The sequence below is a fragment of the Parasteatoda tepidariorum genome, chromosome 6 (assembly GCF_982258835.1).
Source record: "Parasteatoda tepidariorum strain Cologne lab strain chromosome 6, Ptep-v5.0, whole genome shotgun sequence".
NCBI classification, from domain to species: Eukaryota; Metazoa; Arthropoda; class Arachnida; order Araneae; family Theridiidae; genus Parasteatoda; species Parasteatoda tepidariorum.
Window position 1 is genome coordinate 41,385,330 of NC_141760.1, and position 19,968 is coordinate 41,405,297.

Genomic DNA, 19,968 nt, shown 5'->3' on the forward strand with positions numbered 1-19,968 from the left:
GAGCGGTCGTAAGCTTGAGGCCATCAATGCTATATAGTTTCACTTTTTTGCATCTTTCACCATACCTCACCATAGTTTTTTAACGAATCAAAAAAAATTTCACGGAATTATAAAATTTATTTATCCTTATATAATTCCATGTGAAAAATATATTTTAATAATTATTTATTTTTTAATTATTTTATTTAATAAGAATCGAGAAATGTTTGAATTGTGATGTAGGCACATTTTTACTTGATTTCAAATGTGTAATTTTAAACCAAAAAAAAACAAAATCTGAACTTAATCGATTGAATAGCTTTGAGAAATGAATTTTAAAATAGTTTTTTATAATTCAGAATCTATTCCGTAACCTTTTAATTTTTGACCCAATCCAGAAAACAAGAAACTCCTGGATCAAGTATTGGGAGAAATTAGCTTTCGTGGATGGAACACTTTTTGATGAAACTAACTCGAATTTGCGTTTTATGGAAAGGAAAACCACGAAAACCTTCCATTTATAGCCTGATGGCAAGGGGACTCTAACGTATGATCCGTCAACAACTAAAGATATTTTACGTCAGCACATGTGGTCGGTGCTAGCCGGGTGCGGAATTCGTATCGACCAGTGATCGCTATTCGACCCGGGTCTCGTCATTGGGAGGGAAGCGCTCTATCCCCACTGAATTTAATTAATAAAAGTCACATAAATCTGCTCGTTTGAAAAACATTTGCCTAAATGAAATGGGTGACTGAGACATAATATTTTCTTTCCTCGCTTCGTAAAATTTCTAAAAATGAACTTAGTTGGTTTTGAAACTTAACGCCTCATTTTAACTTAAAATTCTTATTGCGCAGATTTACCCATATTTTTAACGCAAGACCTACTAACAAATTTTCCTTGACCTGCTACTCACACTGTTACTCATATAGCCAACATGTGTGGGAAGCTTATTGCTCGGGGTCATCGTTATAATTCACATATGAAACAATTATATCGTTTTGGAGTATAGTGTTTCAACAAACACCTTCCCACGTGTGTGAGGTTTGTTTTTTCTGAAGGTAAACTAAATTTCAGCTCTTTGTAAACTTAAGTTCCTTGTAAACTAAACTTAAAAAGTTTTGCCAAAATATTTTTAACTCGATCCAAATATTCGCAATATTTTCGTCCACGACCCTCATTTACGAAATTTGTGAATATTAACCTTGTCAAATACTATTTAAATTTAATGCAACTAAAATTATAAAATGAAATTTTTACGGTATGCAGAAACGTTGAAAGTACTCTTTAAATTTAATATCTATGAAATAAAAAAATAAAAAAAGGAAAAAAAAAAGGATACGGATAAAATCTTGATAAATCAATAATTTATAGTTCTAAGAATTATTTTGATTTAAAAAATGTGAGGAAAAAATTATACGGAGGTAAGTATTTATTTATTTTACTCTTTTTATGTAAGTGCTTTTCAAAAAAGAAGAAAAAATCTAATTCGGGAAATTACTTGATGGATCACAAATATTCCACATCGTAATTCCGTCAGATGTTATAGTTTTCCGTTTAATTGTAGTGACAATTAAAATCTATTCAGTTTTTATATTTATTACAATTTAATTATTCTTTTGTGTTATAAGAGCAATATCAATTTGTCTTAAAATTGAAAGACAATATGTAGCAGCTTTTATCCGTACATGTATTATTTAAAAAGTATCGGTATAATTATTTTCTTAAAAAAAAAAAAAAAAAAAAAAAAGAAGAAGAAGAAGAAGAAAAGAGTTATTTGAAGATTTGTATACTTAATAAATTATAGCAGGATATAAACTTTTTCTGTGGAAAACTATTTTAGAATCTTTTCACTGCTTTATTAATTGCTTCTTTAATTTTGAAACAAATTTTTGAACTATACTTCAGGGTGCGTAGCATTTTTAAAAAGTGCTTAAAAGTGCTTATTTTCGATTTTCGTTTTTTAGAAGCCCTTAAAGGTGTTTTTTCATTGGGTATTTTTGAAAAGTGCTTAATTTTCTCTTTTTCAAAATGAAATTTTTACTTTACTATGTTGATTTTCACTTAGAATTATGCAAAAAGACTCAGTTCACATTGTTCTATTCAACGTTTTCACAATTAATTCAACCCCAATCTTATTTCGGCGTATTGTCAGTCCGTAGCGTGTGAAAACAACGTTCGTTTTACATAATTTAAAATTTCGTAATTTTTGCCAACCATGCCTAATTATGATATTTTTTTAAAGTGCTTAAAAATATTTTTGAGTGCTTTAAAAATGGTTAAAAGGGGCTTATTTTTTGTTGAATAATTTGGTTACGCACCCTATACTTGTTATAAACGTATTTTGGTTTTAGAAAATTTATTTTGTTAAAAAAGAAGAAGAACAAAAAATCGGAATCTCGAAAACGTTTGTTACTTTGCATTTAGTACAACAACCACACTACATTTTAGAATTTTATGTTATAATTTCGAATTTATTGGAATTAACTTAAAAAACAGTTAAAATTGGTTCGTTAGTTTATGTAGGTTTTTAAAATTAATGGTAACAAGTTTGTGGGATGCAATTTGGTTGCAAGTCGCTGGGCCGTACATGCCTCCTGGTTATAAGGTTTGTATCCCGAATTTTAATCGGGGCTCGGTTTTCCTAGGAATGCTCGGGCTGGGTAGGGTTGAAAAATTACTAAAAAAATATATAATCTAAAAGCATTCCGGCCAATTTAAAAAACTCCAGTCGTTTTATTTCTGAAATTAATTGAGTTGCTTTGCTGAGTTAGACTGGTCTATAGTTTTTATATCCAAGTATTACATTCCATTTCTAGTTGTATACCCTTTCAATATGATTCAATTTTAGACACGTTTATCAGACGATAAAATCACACAAATAATTTTCATTTCTTGGGAACATTTTAGACGCATGAGAAATTTTTCTGCCTATTTAACAGCAGGTGGTAATTATCCCAGTGATTCATATGAGGTTGTTTCTACTTTTTTTTTTTTTTTGGATTCCTTCTCTATCTAGTATCTGCAGAATTTCCTACTTAACTCTGAAGCCGTTAATGGCTTCATTGTCTCAAAAATACATTAGTCAAGGCATTCATTTTGAGCTGCAATTAGCTAATTAAGTAGATGATGAAAGAACTATTTTTGTTTAATGTTTCAGTATGCTTTATGCATATAAGAAATATGCTTATATGATTGGAGAGTTTAGTGGGAAAAGGTTCGAAAATAAAAAAATTTTTAAAAATAAAATTTGAGATTTTTTAAGGATTATTTTAGAATTTTTAAGGATTTTATTTTATTAAGAATTATTTAGTTTATTTTTAAGGATTATATTACTAAGCATCTTATTTAACTATGCAATATATTGATTTCACAGATCTCAATAAATGAAAAGATTGAGTGACAATCTTTGAGTGTTTTCGGAATTGAAGAAGGTTCTCATTTGGTATCAAAGAATCAAGGTATAACTTTAGAAAACCTGTATTTTGCTGCAAGATAAAAAGCTATGATTTTACCCTTTAAAAGGCTGTAAGAGGCATATTTCCTGACAGCGTATTTAATTTTTGATTTTCGGTGGGAAGTTATTTTCCACATATGATTTGTGCCGCCATCTTCTAACAACTTCCATCCATCTAAAAAAACAATGAAGGGTTTTGTTTACATATATGTGTCCCGTAGTGGACTGATCGTTAAGACACGGTTCCCATCAAATCACCGAAGTCAAGCATCACTGGCTGCGGTCAGTGTACGGGTGGGTGACCACTTGGATCCGTCTGCGTAGGGACCGAGGGTGTGCGGTAGGGGTCCTCGTTAAACTGTTCTACCGTAAAGTGCTCGACTTCGCGTGCAGGTCGTTAGGCTACCGAAGCGGGGGTACCATCCCCTCTGCAGGGTATCAAAATTGTGATGGCATGTCTTCGAATCATCTTCAGGGATGTTTCCCAGACCGTCGCCAATAGCCCATTGTGCAGTTCTAGTGCGAAGTAAATGAGCTACAGCAACAAGAACTACAACGTTTACATATATGTGGGTAACAGTACAGGTTTGTGTGGGATCAAGAAGAGAGACCAACACTAGGAATAATTTTCTCTTGTGTGTTATGCATTCATTCAATTGATTAATTGTAAAGGAACAATATTTATAAACGGAATATTTACAAATAATAAAACATTTAAAAATGGTATTTGTTAACGGAATTTCCAATTTTCAAACGGAGAATTTATAAAATCGTTTACTTCGTGCACAGAAGTCCAAGTTTATGGCTAATTCTTTGCTGTAACAATTTTTTGAATTGCATTCAACTTTCCCACCAAAAAAAGAATCAAATCAATTTTAGTTAAAAATTTATAAGTAAATCTCAATCGCAAAAATATTTTAACATATGATTTCTAGAACATAAGATAGACCTATAAATGGTTCAGTGAGTGTCAAGGATTTATTGATTTAAGTTCACTAGCAAATAATTTTAAAAAAAAGGAATCTTTATTTCCTAGTGTCAATTTATAAACTTTAAAACTACATTAACATGTCACATATAAACCGCAACTTCTATTAATTAAGAATTTAATGCACAATAATAGCTTTGGTTATTACAATGAGGGATAAATAGAACTTCAATTCTAATTTTCATATTTTTTAAAACATTTTTTCCGCAAGAGGAAGAGAATTCATCGATAGACGCTTAGAAATGTAGACGTCAGAATAAGACCCATCAACTTTATGGTTGACTAACACCATTGTCTTTCTGTTAATTAGTTGATACAGTGCATATCTGTATCAATCACTCAACCAAAACAAAACTAAAAGCTTTGATAAGAAACCTTGTAGAAAAATAATAATGGTTATCATTAACGGTAATCAAAAATGCGGAGTGTGTAGCACGTTCATTTACACTTTAAAAGGTAGGAAAATTTTTCTGTAAAGTGAAGAAGAATTTTCTTGAGATCAAGCCAGTACAGACTAGACATTTTTTCTTGGCATTTTACAATATTTGATGATTTAAAGGCAGTTTTTATAAGAAATATTATCCTTGTCTGTCGCTCAATTATATGAAAGGGTTATCAAGTTAATTTTTAGAATAGAGATCGATACATTTTTGAAAAACTCTTTTGATAGGCGGCTGAAATAAATGCCCTAATTAATATTTATAAGTACATTAAGTGAACAAGGTAAATATTTTTGATAAAATAAAGCTTCACTTTTCTATGACCTCTAGCAGTGGTATTTATTTTTATTTACTTCTATAAATTTGTCATTGCTACAAGTATTTCTATAGCCATTAATAAAGATATATAATAACTTGGCTTTATTTAAATTAATTAAATTTTGAACTTGTTGTTTTAATCTTATTGTATGTTTTAATATTTTTATAGCAAAGAAAATCTAATTTTCATTTATTTTTTCTTTTTTATAATTTGAGAAATTTTGTTATAAATATGTTACTTGGACTCAGAACTACCAACTACTGCGCTTTTTTTTTAACATTTATTTATTTTTTATAGCGTGGTAGACAACTAAAAACTAAAGCTTTCAGAACTTTTGGTAATTCCGCCAAAATTTTAAAAGCTTCCTCATGAGAGAGCTGGAACAAAGTGGTGTTGCACATGGACTTTTGAATAATTTACATGTAGTGGCGTTGAAGATAACTTTAAATCTAATTTACAACAAAGAATCATACATTAAAACGTTTACATAGTTAAAAGAAATGAGAAATTTTGGAACGAAAGAAGTACTAGAAGAAATTTTCCCCAAAACGTAGAAAGTTGGCAGCCCTGCTTATGATGTTACTTTTTCTTAAAAAAAAAAAAAAAATATGTAATAATTATTCAATATATAATATCTATATATATATATATATATATATATATATATATAGCGCGCAATAAAAACAGAGAGAAAAGAAAAACGAAGAAAATTATAAGTTTTATTAACGGCGCATAAGCTGCAAGTATATAGAACTCAGAAAATAAGCTAAAATATATATATATATATGTAATACAAAAATTTTTGTATTAATAAAAGCATTAAAACTTCATTCGTTTTCATAAAATATCTTTAGTAAAAGATAAGGGTAGAAATTCTATTTTGGGACTTCAAGGCTAAAAACATGCCAATGAATAATAATTAGATTTATACTTCAAAAGAGAAGTTATTTTAAGATCTTTCACTTCCATATAAGGAAAGATTAAACGATTTGCTATGAGTAATAAATAAATACAGAAAAAGGCGTAAGAATACAGAAAAAGGCATATGACTGGGCCTCTTTACAACTAAAAATCATCCTATAAAATGCAGGAGCAATGTTTTTGCGTGACTTTTTGGTGTATAATGTTTACCAACTAAACTCCGTCGGATCTGACTGGAACATTGTCCCCCCCTCTCCAGCCGGGAGAGCGGGGATGTGACTTCGGCTTCACGATCTATTTAGTAAATAAAATCTTGTGCACAACATGTTCTCATTATTCCTGCTTTCTTGACAAATAAATCCACCAAAATATAGGGGTTGTTGCCCTTATATTAGATATATATATATATATATATATATATATATATATATATATATATATATATATATATATATATATATATATATATATATATATATATAAGCTTTATAAATACTGCATAAAATTATTAACTTCACCACTTCTGTGAATCTTTTTATTTAATTATATTGTTACTCTAAAAAGGTAAACAATAATTGATTTAAAGCCGTAAACAAAACGTTTCTCAAAGACGCTTTCAATGACTCAACACAATGAACCTTTGAATTCTCAACTTCACTCACCGTGAACTTAAAAACCCCAAGAACAGATGTTTCACTTCAAGGGACAGACATTTGTTCTTTATCGCCAATCTCTACCGGTAGAGATCGCCAAATCACATTTGGCAACCCTTCCTCGCGCTCATTATTCCACATCCCTTCAATGAAGAAACGCTTTGATGTGCAGAAAGTGAAGCATCTCTCATCATTCGCATCCTCTGTTGTGTGTTTGCTCTTGAGCTTCCTATGCTTTGTTTAGAGTTTAGTTTTGCGGATTAACTAAGCGTTGGATTCTAACCAAGTGGAGGAAATAGTTCTATTTTTATGTTATGAGAGATTTTAGAATGCTGAGTTATTTTGACAAAAATTGTGAATCTTGTAGCTTTGCGTCGTTTTCATTTCACTGAAGCGTCGTATATGTTTGGATTTGTGTGTTCGCGACTGTGGATAAATGATACTGTATCGTTTCTAAAAGTTTATTGAAAGGTGAGAATAATTGTTTATCATTATTATTTTTTCATTAAATATTTCAGAATGATTCAGTTTTATGTGAATTCTATACGCATTGCCATGGTGCTAAAATTAAATCATATCAAGTGGTTTCAAATATTTTTAAAGCGTGATATTAATTGTCTCCTTGTGTCGCAGTGTATCAAGTATGCATACTTATTTTGTGGAATATCTGAAAATTAATTATTTCAAGCTTTCAGCTGAAAACATTTATTTTCGTCTGATGCTTATTATCATTGCCAATATTTGTAAACATGTTACTAAATTCCTCCGATAATGCATCATATGTGACATAATTATTCAACTGAACATGTGAGGACCAATCACCTAAAACGCTTTCAATTTTAAATGATGGATTGTCAGATTATGGTTGATTTAATGTTCACAATCATTGCAAATTTTTTGAAGCAGGGTGTTAAAATTTGCCACAATATAGTGTATGAAAGAAAAATTACTTATTTATGATCTTTGTTTTAATTTTTGTTTTGTTACTCAATGTTATTTTTTGACTGATATCATATTTTCATTAATTTCAAAGTTTTGTGTCTGTTTATTTGAAGAAAAAAAAAACATTGCAAAATATAGTTAACTGAGGCTATGTTAGTTCAGAGAAAAATCCTCTTCTAATTTCAAACAGGAAGAATCCTGTAAAAAATATTTTTCTTTCTTTTTTTCTTCTTTTATTTTCAATTTGCATTGTTGATTTCTGTCTAGAAATGTTGTTGAAACGTAAATAAACAATAATAATAAAAACTTTTCAAAATGATAAAACTGAACAGTTGATATTCTTATCATTAGAATCGAACTTGAATTTCATTTGACTATGAATTAATTTGAGTTGCTTAAAAGAGGTAACACTCTTAGAGCCTAGATACAGAGTTTTTTTAATAGTTTTTTTATTTAAGTTTTTATTATTATTAACTATATTAAATTGATATTTATTTCTAATGATATACGCGTATATTCTAAATCGAACTATTTGAACTAGAAAAACTATATTTGACTTTTTTAATGCTTTTAGAGTTGTATATCAGATCTCTAATTAAATTTTTTTTAAAAAAAGACTTAATTATGCACATTAAAGTTCTTAAAAGAATAATTTTACTGATACGTTTCTCCACTTGTATCAAAAAGTTATAAAATTGATTAATCTTTTTGTCTTTTTTCTATCAATATATAATTAAAATTCATAAAAAAAATAATTTAACTGATACTTGACTCTCTTGTATCAAATAATTACAGAATTGATTAACTTTTATGCCCTCTCTCTTTCTATTAATTTATTAAATATCTCATAAATTTGCACACAAAATGTTAACTATTATATTACCAAAAATATCTTTTTATATTTGTGGCAGTAATATGTCATTTTCATGCATCAAATTTCATATTTCACTAGGCAAATTTACATTATAATTTATGAACACAAATTAATGTACATTTTACAAATACAAATTGACAATATAATACTGTAGGAAAGGCACATAATACAAAACGACTCGCATATTTTTATCACTTACCCTTGCATTAATTTGTCAGTACCAAAACATTCTGATTAGAAAGAAAGTATTTTTTGTTCACAGTCACATTACTCTTAAAAACTATTTAAAGAAACAGCTAACCAATATAATCATTGTTTCTATTATCTTTAAAAACAAATCCAGTGATTTAAACTTATCTCTGATTATTTCATGCTTCTTACATTTACCATTAACGTAGTTCTAGTCATAGATTATTTTTTTCTTCTCTGAAATACTATTTGTAAAATGTTACCTTCACTTAATAAAGTAAGTGAAATATTAAATTCGTAATCATGTTTTATCCTTTGTTTTGAAATTTGTATAGTTTCTACTTTTTTAGACTCTTAATGAAAAAGAGCTCATTTTTTACAGCTGTTTCAAAGTAATTCTTAAAAAGCATGTTAAAGAGTTTTTCACTTGGCATATAATTTCATAATTAATTTCCTCCTCAATGTGAAATGTGATTCAATAGCTCGTAATTTTTCATTCGTGTTCTTCGTAACTACTAATTACGTTATTTAATATGTTCATACAATAATATTCTGCACGTGCTATTCATCAGTTAATCTTTACCATTTTTTTTTCTTTCTTCGGTGCCTAATGGTACGACCTTCCTTAAAATCCAGGGCAACCCATTTAACTGTTACGACCCGGAAGCTTGGAACCATTCCATTCCCCACCCCCTAAATTTATATCTAAATTCTCACTCTTAATATTTCTTGTTTGGCAATTCTTTTAAAAGGAATTTTTTCTGACTGTTTTTGATATAATACCGCTTTTTTTTTCTTCCTATTAATAACACTGGGGGGGGGGGGAAATTTTATTGTTGCATTCATACAAATACTTGATCTTGCTTAATTCGGGTGTGGCGATTTCAAATCTTAAATTAGTTTTGTTCTAATTTTAATCCTGAAAGTATGAAGATACTCCCCTATAAGTGTGTCACAACATTTACGCGAACCCCTGTTATATAGAACGTTTTTTTTTTTTTTTGACCATTTTGTTAATAAATAGTGTAAAATTGTCATTTTAAAAAATAATTGTATTTGAAAGAGGAACTTAATGCAGATTTGAAATCAACTATACGAAAACATCTGAAATCCATTAAAAAGAAAAAGATCTCATGCTACCGAAAGCAAAAGAAAATTTGTTCTCCAGTGTAATTGATGAATTTGCAACAACAAAAACAAACGTTTTTACGTTTTCAGTTTTTCCCGGTTTATTGAAAAAAACTCGTTCATTTTTTGAAATCTACAAAATTTACTGAAATAAACAAGCGATCTTTCCCCTTTTTGTGAAATATAGTTAATACTCTCTGACATATTACAGCGTTCGCAAAATTAATCTTCCGTCCTTGGTTTGGTTCGTAATACGAAAATCACTTCAGTGAGGCGTTGATTGCTTCACCTGAAAGACAACAATGCCATAAAAGTAAGCATTAGCTTCTTTGGCGGTTTTTGTTGGCGCTCATGCCTTTCCATTTATGTTGTCCTTCATATTGTCTTGTAAAAACAATCAATGGTTGAGATATATATGTAAATAGGAGAATAGGGCACTAGACAAAAACTATTTTGACAGTTTGTATTTATGATGCTTTTTATGTTATATAGTCTTAGTACCGGTATTTTGTTAGGAAATAAAAACTAACCCTTAAAATGACCTTGAGTGCAATAAAGATTACACATAACGATAGAGTTTTGTTTTAATGAATGTATTTTGTAAAACGGAAATAAGTAGTTGCTCTTATCAGCTTTGTGGTATATATTGTGTTTAACGCAGTGTTTTAAGACAATTTAATTGAGTTGAAAGAGGAACCATTAAACAATTTTGAAACATATGGTCTAGAAAATTACATTTCAACTTTTCCGACAGAATTTAATTACCTATGTAATGAAAAAAGTTATTTTATGTTTGCAAAAACTCAGAAATTGATTAAAACGTTTAATATTTTTTAGTGTATATTTAGTATATTTCCTGTTTTTTTTAATTTTTTTTTCAAGTTGTTGTTTTACCCGTTTCAATAGAACCATTTTAATCTAAAGTTAATTAGGTTAAGATAGTTTTATTTTGCCTAGTTTTTACTATTTATCCTAATAGCATCATTCTTCTAAATTTTTAATATCATTAAAAAGACATATTTTCATCAGACATGTTTAGTCACATTTCACTTTGCGTTGTAATAAATAGTGAAGCTATTGTTATAGCTAATTTAAACAAACTCGCTTGAAAATATTGGTAAAAACAGACTGTTTAATATTTACATAGTTAAGATGGCATTATTGATTTACGTTTTATTAATTTTAATATCATGTTCGAGACATTTTACTGCTCCAATATCAAATAAAACATTCATTATAATCGAAATTTGTATGTAATATTGTAGTTATACATTTATGTTTTGAGAGATTCGTTCATTAAATACGTTAATGTTCAATACAAATAGTGCTGAAACGGAATATCTTTAATGTGTTAGGGTTATGAAATAGTTTAGCCATAGAAACGTGCTAACTGAATCATACTAAATTTTTGTAAAAATTATGAAACGTGATCTCTGAATTTTATATCTTACCAATTTCCTCGAATATTACTTGACTGAAACAAATCATTTAGAAATATTTGTAATTTAAATAATTCTTTCAATGGATTTTACTAATTATTTTTGTTGACAAAAGTTCTATTTTTTTATGAATGTGTTTTTTTTATTAAAAAAATGATATCTTTTTACAATCATTATTATTATTATCATAGTTATAATTATTACTTTTATCCATTTTTGCATAGTTAAAAATGCAAATGCGGATGCAAAAGAAAAAGAAAAGCATAAACACATGTTTTTTATATTCTTCATCGTGGAACGAAAATAATTTTTTAAAAAACTATGTTTGAACTGTTATGTCAATTTTGGTCTGGAATACCTTAGATTATTTAAATTTCTAATTACAAAGCATGGCCTTAATAACGAGACTTGACTAAACCATGAATTATCTCTTTATATTAATTGCTAAAAGGAACCACATTTTTATTTTTATCTCTTACTTCTTGTAATAATTGGACGTTGCGATAAATTTTAACTATTCATGCTATAAGTTTTTCTTCTATGTATAGTTAGTTATTCAATGACACACTTTACCGCTTTGTTGATTTTCTCATGCGATCAATATCTTCTGATTTATTTTATGGCAACGAACTTCGGTTGTTTTTCTCTTTAAATCATTATTTCGGGAAAACATTTGAAGCCGTAAAACTTCTAGTCTCTTATCTTATTTTATCTTGAGAGATTTTCATCTTACTTATATCTGATTTTTTTAAAAATGTCGTTTGCTAATTATATTTTACGTGATATGTAATTTAAATGCTGAGAATTTAAGTTCCAAAAATGTCGTCTGCGGTTTGTAAACAAACTCGTAGCTTCGCAGAACAAGTGCAAGCGTTTCCTAATATTGATTTTTATTTTACTACCACGCTTCCTTTTTACCTTTCCCATGCCCACCCCATAACGTGTAGGGGTGGGGGGTCACGGTTACCGCGAGATCAATAGTGCTATGAAGCAAAGTATCTAATACTGTCGGTCACCAGGAGTTTGCGTTAGAGGTTTTTGTTGCTTAAAAGAGCTTCCGTGTTTTTGTACTAGAGTGTGAAGAGAAACAAACGTAATTTTTGCGTGTAATTAAAATTAAATGCATCGCTTTGTTTTTAGCATTTGTTCTTGAACTTGAAATCTTGCGTAGCGATGAATTTCAACGTTTGTTAAATGACTCGTGATGATGTATAGTTAGCGGATTGAAAGAAATTTACGTATTTATTAGTTAAGGGATCGTCTGCAAAATAAAATTGTGAAAAAATATTTCCATACCTGTGGGGCAAAATTTTGGAAACCGTATTTATATTTAAAAAATTCTTGATTACTGTTATTTTTTTTCAGTAAATCTAGACTTTTCAGTTTGTTTTAAATAAAATAAATATTTATATAGTTTTTTGTAGACGAAAGGTTTTGTTTCACGGTACCGTAAAACCGGGCTTCACTTTCTAACCTTTTCCTTTAGTTTTTATTCAGTTCACGAGTTTGTGAGACTAAAGGTGTTATGAGTTTATGTTAGAAAGGAATATGTTTGTTCTCAAAATACTGAAATGTATAATTTTATGTATATTAAATATCGTATTATAATTATAAATTCAATGAAATGTTTGCATATCAAGGGTTTCACGGAATGCATATGCTGCATTTTTTAAAAAGAAGATCAACATGCATAAAAATTAACGCTAAAATTTTAACCATTCCATTGAGCAATATGAGCAATCGAAAAGGAATTTTGAAAACTGTTCCAGATGTTAGTCGACGGTGCTATTTTTGAATAAGCTTGTTACTATTGTCTTATTTTAGTTTTTAATAAGATGATTACGTAGTTACTATAGAAATGCACTTGTGTGATAATCTAAGTATCCCTCATACAGGTAACGTTTTTCCTTTGCATTTCAGTAATGGGATACCTGCAAGTGACTTAGTCTCGGTATCTCGATTCTGATTGGTTGTTGAAACGTGGCATTTATTCGCGTTAACAACTGTTTTTTACCATTCTATTTCGAGTTTGCCAAGCTTGTCAAACATCAATTTTCTTAAGTGACACATTCTATATTCTTTCACAAAGATTTAAATTCTTTCTCTATATATTTTTTACTTAACTCAAAGACAGATATGAACCCGTGTAGAACATAAACGCACTAATTTTGCATCGAAGTTACCAGGTACACAAAACAACAACAACAAGAAATATATCACGTTACAATAAAATACATAAACCAATAATGAATCTTAGTTACGTAAAAGACGAGAAAGAGTTATATTTCAACAAATTCGATACGGCGCTGTATTTATTTAATTTTACGTTAATTAACATTCTAACTTCTGTTGAAAAATTTGCTCTACTTTAACACTCCATTTTGCTTTTAATGATCAGCTGATGGCGTCATAGAACGCATGTGTGGGTATTTGCGATCTTCTTCTGGAAGTGCAATTACCCAATTGCGAAAAATTTATAATTATTCCATCAAAAGATGATCAATAATTTTATTTACATTTTCTTATAATCTTATAAATGATTCTAGTCCTCTTATTCTGTTAAGATCTCCTTTTCTCTGTTTATTTCATTTTATTTAATCGGTTTTTCGCTGTAAACCTCGTTGCGGTTTGTTGATTAACTCTTCCCCTGACGCAAAAATAACCTTCTTTCCTTGTTACTCTTTGGCTGAGATCCTGGTTAACGTGTTAAAAGCCTATTACGAAATTTTGAATTACTTCTTGAAATAACTGTAGCTGGTCGCGGATTAGTTACGCGTAAGGACAGCAGTTACTAGTGATGCTCGATTCTGTATTCGCGGGGTATAAGATTATTTGTTTTAATTGCTTTATTTGTGTTAGTAATATTAGCTAAATAACCATTCAAAAGAAAATTTAATCTATTCATTATCGAAAAAATACTTTTTATATTTTTAGAATTTGTTGTTTGAAATGTTTACTAATAGTATTTCATGTCAAATTTCCTTTAACCAGTGCAGCATTGTGATCTCATGTATACGCGATTTTTTTCAAGGTCCCTGGTGTTATATATATGAAACGAACCTTTCTTACTCTAGCGGCCCAAGATCATACGGGCGTGATCTCAATACGGTACTCTCGTATTACATATCGTAATAGTACGCATACGTACTCGTTTTGCTGGCCTGGGAAAGCGATTCTTTCTCATTTCGACGGTTCTAAAGGGGCTGAAAATAGTTTATGTTTTGACCGTTACAAAACATTGTTTTTATGCTCATGGCTTGTGAAATTTCTCGTTGGGATTCTAATTTTTACGGAATGAGAATGAGTTATAAAAAAGTAGCACTTGTTTGAAAACTTAAAAATATTGAATAAAATCTTAGGAAGCTTATATGTCTTCAAAATAAATTACTAAGTATAAAAGTAGAATGTGATTAGAAAGTTTGGAATCAAAATATATCTATTTTGAATGAAGAAGATAAAAGTAATCAAATTGCAAATTAGTTTTACATTACCTGATTAAAAACTTCCCTTCAAAAATCAACAGGAAATGCATTTTACGATGACTTGCCCCTCTCGGCCACTAGTTTTTCTATTTCTATTTTTGATCTTTTTTTCTCTCTTGGCTACTGTTGCTTTTGTAGTTTTGTTTCTTACCCTTATTTTTCCTTTTTATGTTGGTTTTATATTTTAAATTATTTTTGTTTCTTCATATTCACATCTGGCAAGTCTTGAAAATGGGCACCTATTTTTGAGTGCTTGAAACATGTGGACTGTTATTCTTTTTATGTATTTTTGAGGCGAATTACGTTTTCAGTCAGGTATTATTTTACCGTTTCAAATTCTTGGAATTATTTATTTAGTTTTACATTATCAGTTTCAAACTTTTGATTTTTAAGAATGTATAAAAAAAAATTCCTTTTTTAATCTAAATAATTTCAACGCCAATTATGAAATAAAATAATTTATCAGCATTAGCTTATAATTTATGACGCAAGTTATGTGTTTAGATTAAATTATTTTGTATGAAAATGTTTGTCTTAATTTAAATATTAAGTAACGATGCTACATTTTTTTCCAACCGAAAAAGTATGTTTTTTAAATTTAAAAAAAATGTTAAAAAATACTACACCCTTCACATTATACCATTTTTTTCCCGAAACTTTGTTCCCATGTTGCGTTTGCTATTCAAGTAGGTACAGGATTATTGAACATCTAATTCTTTTCAGAATTCGGGGTTTCCATGGTTACTTGTAGCGTCAGCTCTCATGTTAGAAAGTTAAATTCGATACTTATGCTGAGCTAGGCTTAAATTTTTGTATTTTGGAAGTTCTTTTTTCGCTTTGAGATAAGATTCGAGATTAATATTTGTTTTTGGAACTGAATTGACAGCTTTATAAATTTTTTGTAATGAATTACTTTAAATGAGCTTTCATTAATAATAATTTGAAGATTAATCAGCTGAGCGCGTCCACGAAAAATATTAATATTTGAGGATATTCACATATATTTATGAAAATTTTACTTTATATGTGCAACGTTTTTTTAAAAATTGATAACTAATATCAGGTGCAGAACCATCTCCATCAAACTTGATTTCATTACTAAAGCCGTTTTAAAATAGATAATACTTCAAAATCGCATGTAATATTTGCATGTTAATGAATCGTACATGATTATTAAAACTTGTTTATTTTTTGCTGGAATTATTTTAAGACTAATATGGCATTTTCATGTGTTAGTCTTAGCATGGTTTTTATGCTTTTCTTTTGTATTCTATTTTAGGCAAAACTATCTTGTTTAAAAAAAAGAGTGTGCATTTCCGATTTTTTTGATTTCACTGCTTACAAAAAAAAAAAAAAAAAAAAAAAAATGGTTGTGTTTTTGGAGAATTTGGGGAAATTTGAGGACACATGATAAAATTTCTCACTTATCGACTTACACATTGAAATGAAATTTATCGTATTAACACGAGAAAATAACTCACTATATTACAATAATACTCATTGTTATATCTTATAACATTTAATTCACTGTAAAAATAATAATAAGGGCTATTATTATTATTAAAGTGAATTAAATAAAATATGTTGTAACTAAAAAAAATATTTTCATTGTAATTTATATTGTATTTTATAACCGTCGTTGAACAGCTGACCCTATTCTTGGGTTTACGACTACTAAGGTTCAACTCCGTAGCCGTGTAATTTTTAACCCAATCCGGAAGACAAGAGAACTCCTGGATCAAGTGAAATCTGCCTTCGTAGAGGACTTTTTAAAAGAACTAACCCGCAATAACGTTACATGGTGAGGAAAACCACCAAAACCTCCTACGGTTAGCTTCTCGGCAAGGGTACTCTATAACCAATGATCCGTCTACCTTTGCAATGTGGTCGGTGCGAGTCGGGTATGGATTTCTTATCAACCAGCCATCACTGGGATTCGAACCGGGTTCAACTGATTGGAACGCGAACGCTCTGTCTCCTGAGCCACCACGGTTCTCATTGTAATTTATAGCGTTATTTTTCTAGGGTATATGCCCTCCAACCTCGTGCGCCTCCTCTGTGGTGATATTTACGTCATTGGTTTATCGCGCATACTATTAATAAAAAAAAAACTTCAGACTTTCTTTTGAGAGATTACCCCAAAACAAAAACAATTGTGGGTATGTGCATGTGAACATTTAACAATCGCTTAATTCATGCACGTTATTGTTATAATTAAGGCCTAAGTGTTGGTGACAGTTGCATTTATTCAAATTTTTGGACAATTCTGCTCTTTTGGAAGTTTTTTTTTTTCCTTTTTTTTTATTTTGTTATAATTTTGTTTTACTGTAGGGTATTTTGGGAGATTTTTCGGCCTTTTTTCTGTTTGTTTTTAGGACATTTTTTGTAGATTTTTCTCGTTTCGTTTCAATTAAATCCTATCAAATTCCTTCTAACAGAATTGTTCTTCTGCATTTATTGAATGAATACAATAATAATAATTAATCCCAAAAACGAGTTTAAAACTAATGTTTTGTGCAGTAAATTAAAATAAACCAAAGTTTTTTTATGGTAAATTTTATTTATTCATATTCGTATTCGCAATTGTATATTAATACTTCTATAATAGAAAATAAATTTGAATTGAAGTCCATTACAATTTGTATTTTATCATTTGCATTGCCTTCTGTTTTCTAAATTAGCTATGCTCAATACATTAATTTTGCTTTTAAATATCATTAGTATTTAATTATTATAATATACTTTCAGCAGATGTTTATTTTATTTTTGTAAATAATGATTTGTTTCAATGGTGTTTTTTTCCCTCATTCTCTGTCTCTTTTTAAAGTAAGACATCGCTTGTAGCATTCTGTTTTTATTATATATTTAGTGCTTATTATTACAAATCTTGTATTTTAAATTTTGCTCTGCATTAAATTTTGTACCCTTAAATCCAGTACAATCAAAAAGTACTATATCATATATGCTTTGTGTCCCGTCGTGAGCCACGTTATGAAAATTAAATTTGAAGGGGTAAAAAAGGAGAGAGAAAAATGTACGGTTTGTTGATTAATATTGATCCACACCAAGATTCAAAACTAATTACAAAATGTGTCAACGGTTAACTGAGACTGTTTTTCCTCAGTTAACAGCTGTTAATTTAGAATAAAGTAACTCTTTGCTTCGAAAACGTATCGCAATCTGAAGGAAAAATCTACAGACATGGTTACAAATATTTCAGCCAGAAAACTTTGCTTTATAATTTTTCCAACCAGTAGCCATCTGTTGATGAATTCATTAACTAATTTTGAAGTTTGATGAGAGAAAATTATTAGTTTTCTCTCAGTAAGTCAATCTCTTTTCTCAAAATCCGTGAAACGGATTTTTCAAATCATCGGTCAATTGTTTGCTCTGCAATATATACCGAAGAGCCATTACATTATGACCTCCCATCTAATAACATGTAGGACCACCTTTAACCCTCAAAACAGCTAGCACCCACCGTGGCATTGATTCCACAAGGTGCTGATAGGTAGTCTGGGGTATCTGGTACCAAGCGCTCACCAACTGGTCCTGCAATTCCCTCACATTGCGAGGGGGTAGCGTGGCAGCACGAATTTGGTTTTCCAAATATGACCACAAATGCTCCATTGGATTAAGGTCAGGTGAATTATGGGGCCAAGACATGACTTGAAAGTCACTGGAATGTTCCTCGAAGATTCGACCCTTATGACGTGGTGCATCATCCTGTTGGTAAACACCATCCCCCGCAGGAAAAACTGTTGCCATGAATGGGTGAACCTGGTCTGCAACTATGTTCAAGTAGCTTACAGACGTCAGGGATTGTTCTATGAGGATTATGGGTCCTTATGTGCCCCATGAAAACATTGTTCCTGGGCGACCCATTGTTATGGATGGAGGGTGGCCATAATGTAATGGCTCTTCGGTGTATAATATAATATACATTTTAATTGACACTTATTTGTTGCTTTGAGTTCGAAATTCAATCAATATTAAATTGTTGGTTTATTGCTACAAAATTCAATCAACTTAAAATGTTTTTTTGGGGTGGGGGGTTGCATCGCAAAATTTGAAATTATCGCTTATGTTTTACCATTTTTTTATATACTTCTTGCAATGAGCTACCGGTGATCCTGAAGTTCATGTCGCCAAATCGCTACTTGCTTCTAAAAGCGCCAGATGTTATCGGAACAGTCAAATCTTTTTGTTGTAGTCATTTTTTTCATTTATCAGAAAAAAGAAGAAAAACAATTCTAGTATGAAGAAGGTGATCTAGTATAAAATGATTTATTTAATGTTGTCCCGTCAAAAGAAGAATGTGGATAGCCTTTGGGCTGGATATGGTTGATTTAATGCAATTCAAAATTCTCCCTGATGGATGATAACAGATGTTGTGTAGTTTAAGTTGAGTATCCATTTTCCAGTTATTTCACTCCATTTAATAAAATTCAGCAGACTGAGCTAAGAAAAAGGTGTTCAATGATTGCGTGCAGTATTAAACATTTTAAAAATAAATTTTAACTATGTATTTTGGTCTTGCACTTATTTTGTTTTTATTTAACAAAATCAATGTATGTTAATTTTGATAAATAATTAGTACCAGTGATAAATTTAATTAATCTACACCAGTGTTTCCCAAAGTGTGGTACGCTTACCCCCAGGGGTACGGGAACAGTTTAGCTGGGGTACGCGTTCTTATGCAAAATATCTTGCAACAAACGAAAATTTCGAAAAAATTTATTTAAAGGCAAAGCTAGCCATGAAAATTGACGATTACGTATTTTTTCTATTGACTATTTTTTGCAGAGTTAACAGTTAATAATTAGTGGTGACAACAGCCAGTTGTAATTTTTAACTTTTGTTCAATTTTTTTTTATCACAGCAGCTGTTATCACAGCAAAAACAATATCATCCTTCTCACTGATGCAAATAAACTTATTAACAAAACTTAGTACCAAAAAAGAAAAATAAACCTATTTTAAAAAAAAAATACATTCATTTTTTTATTAGTGGTCCCTGGTACACAGCGGTACGAAAAATTTAGAAAGGGTACGCAAAAGTCATAAGTTTGAGAAACACTGATCTACACGATTCTCTGCTAATACCCGCAAATGTTTGTCTTAGAGTTAGGGTGGGTGGACTTTGATTATAAATTA

The 19,968-nt window shown here is 29.8% G+C and overlaps 1 protein-coding gene across 4 annotated transcripts in view; it reads left to right on the forward strand.

The window, feature by feature from the left end:
• The window catches only part of LOC107454397 (uncharacterized), an 88,814-nt gene that overhangs the window by 24,149 nt on the left and 44,697 nt on the right, over positions 1–19,968 (forward strand). The window contains exon 1 of one of the 4 annotated variants that reach the window (XM_043046524.3): positions 6,891–7,229. The exons of the other annotated variants lie outside the window; for them this stretch is intronic. The gene's annotated coding sequence lies outside the window, so the exon portion shown is untranslated. Of the gene's footprint in view, positions 1–6,890; positions 7,230–19,968 lie in introns of those variants that run through there. 4 annotated transcript variants of the gene reach the window in all.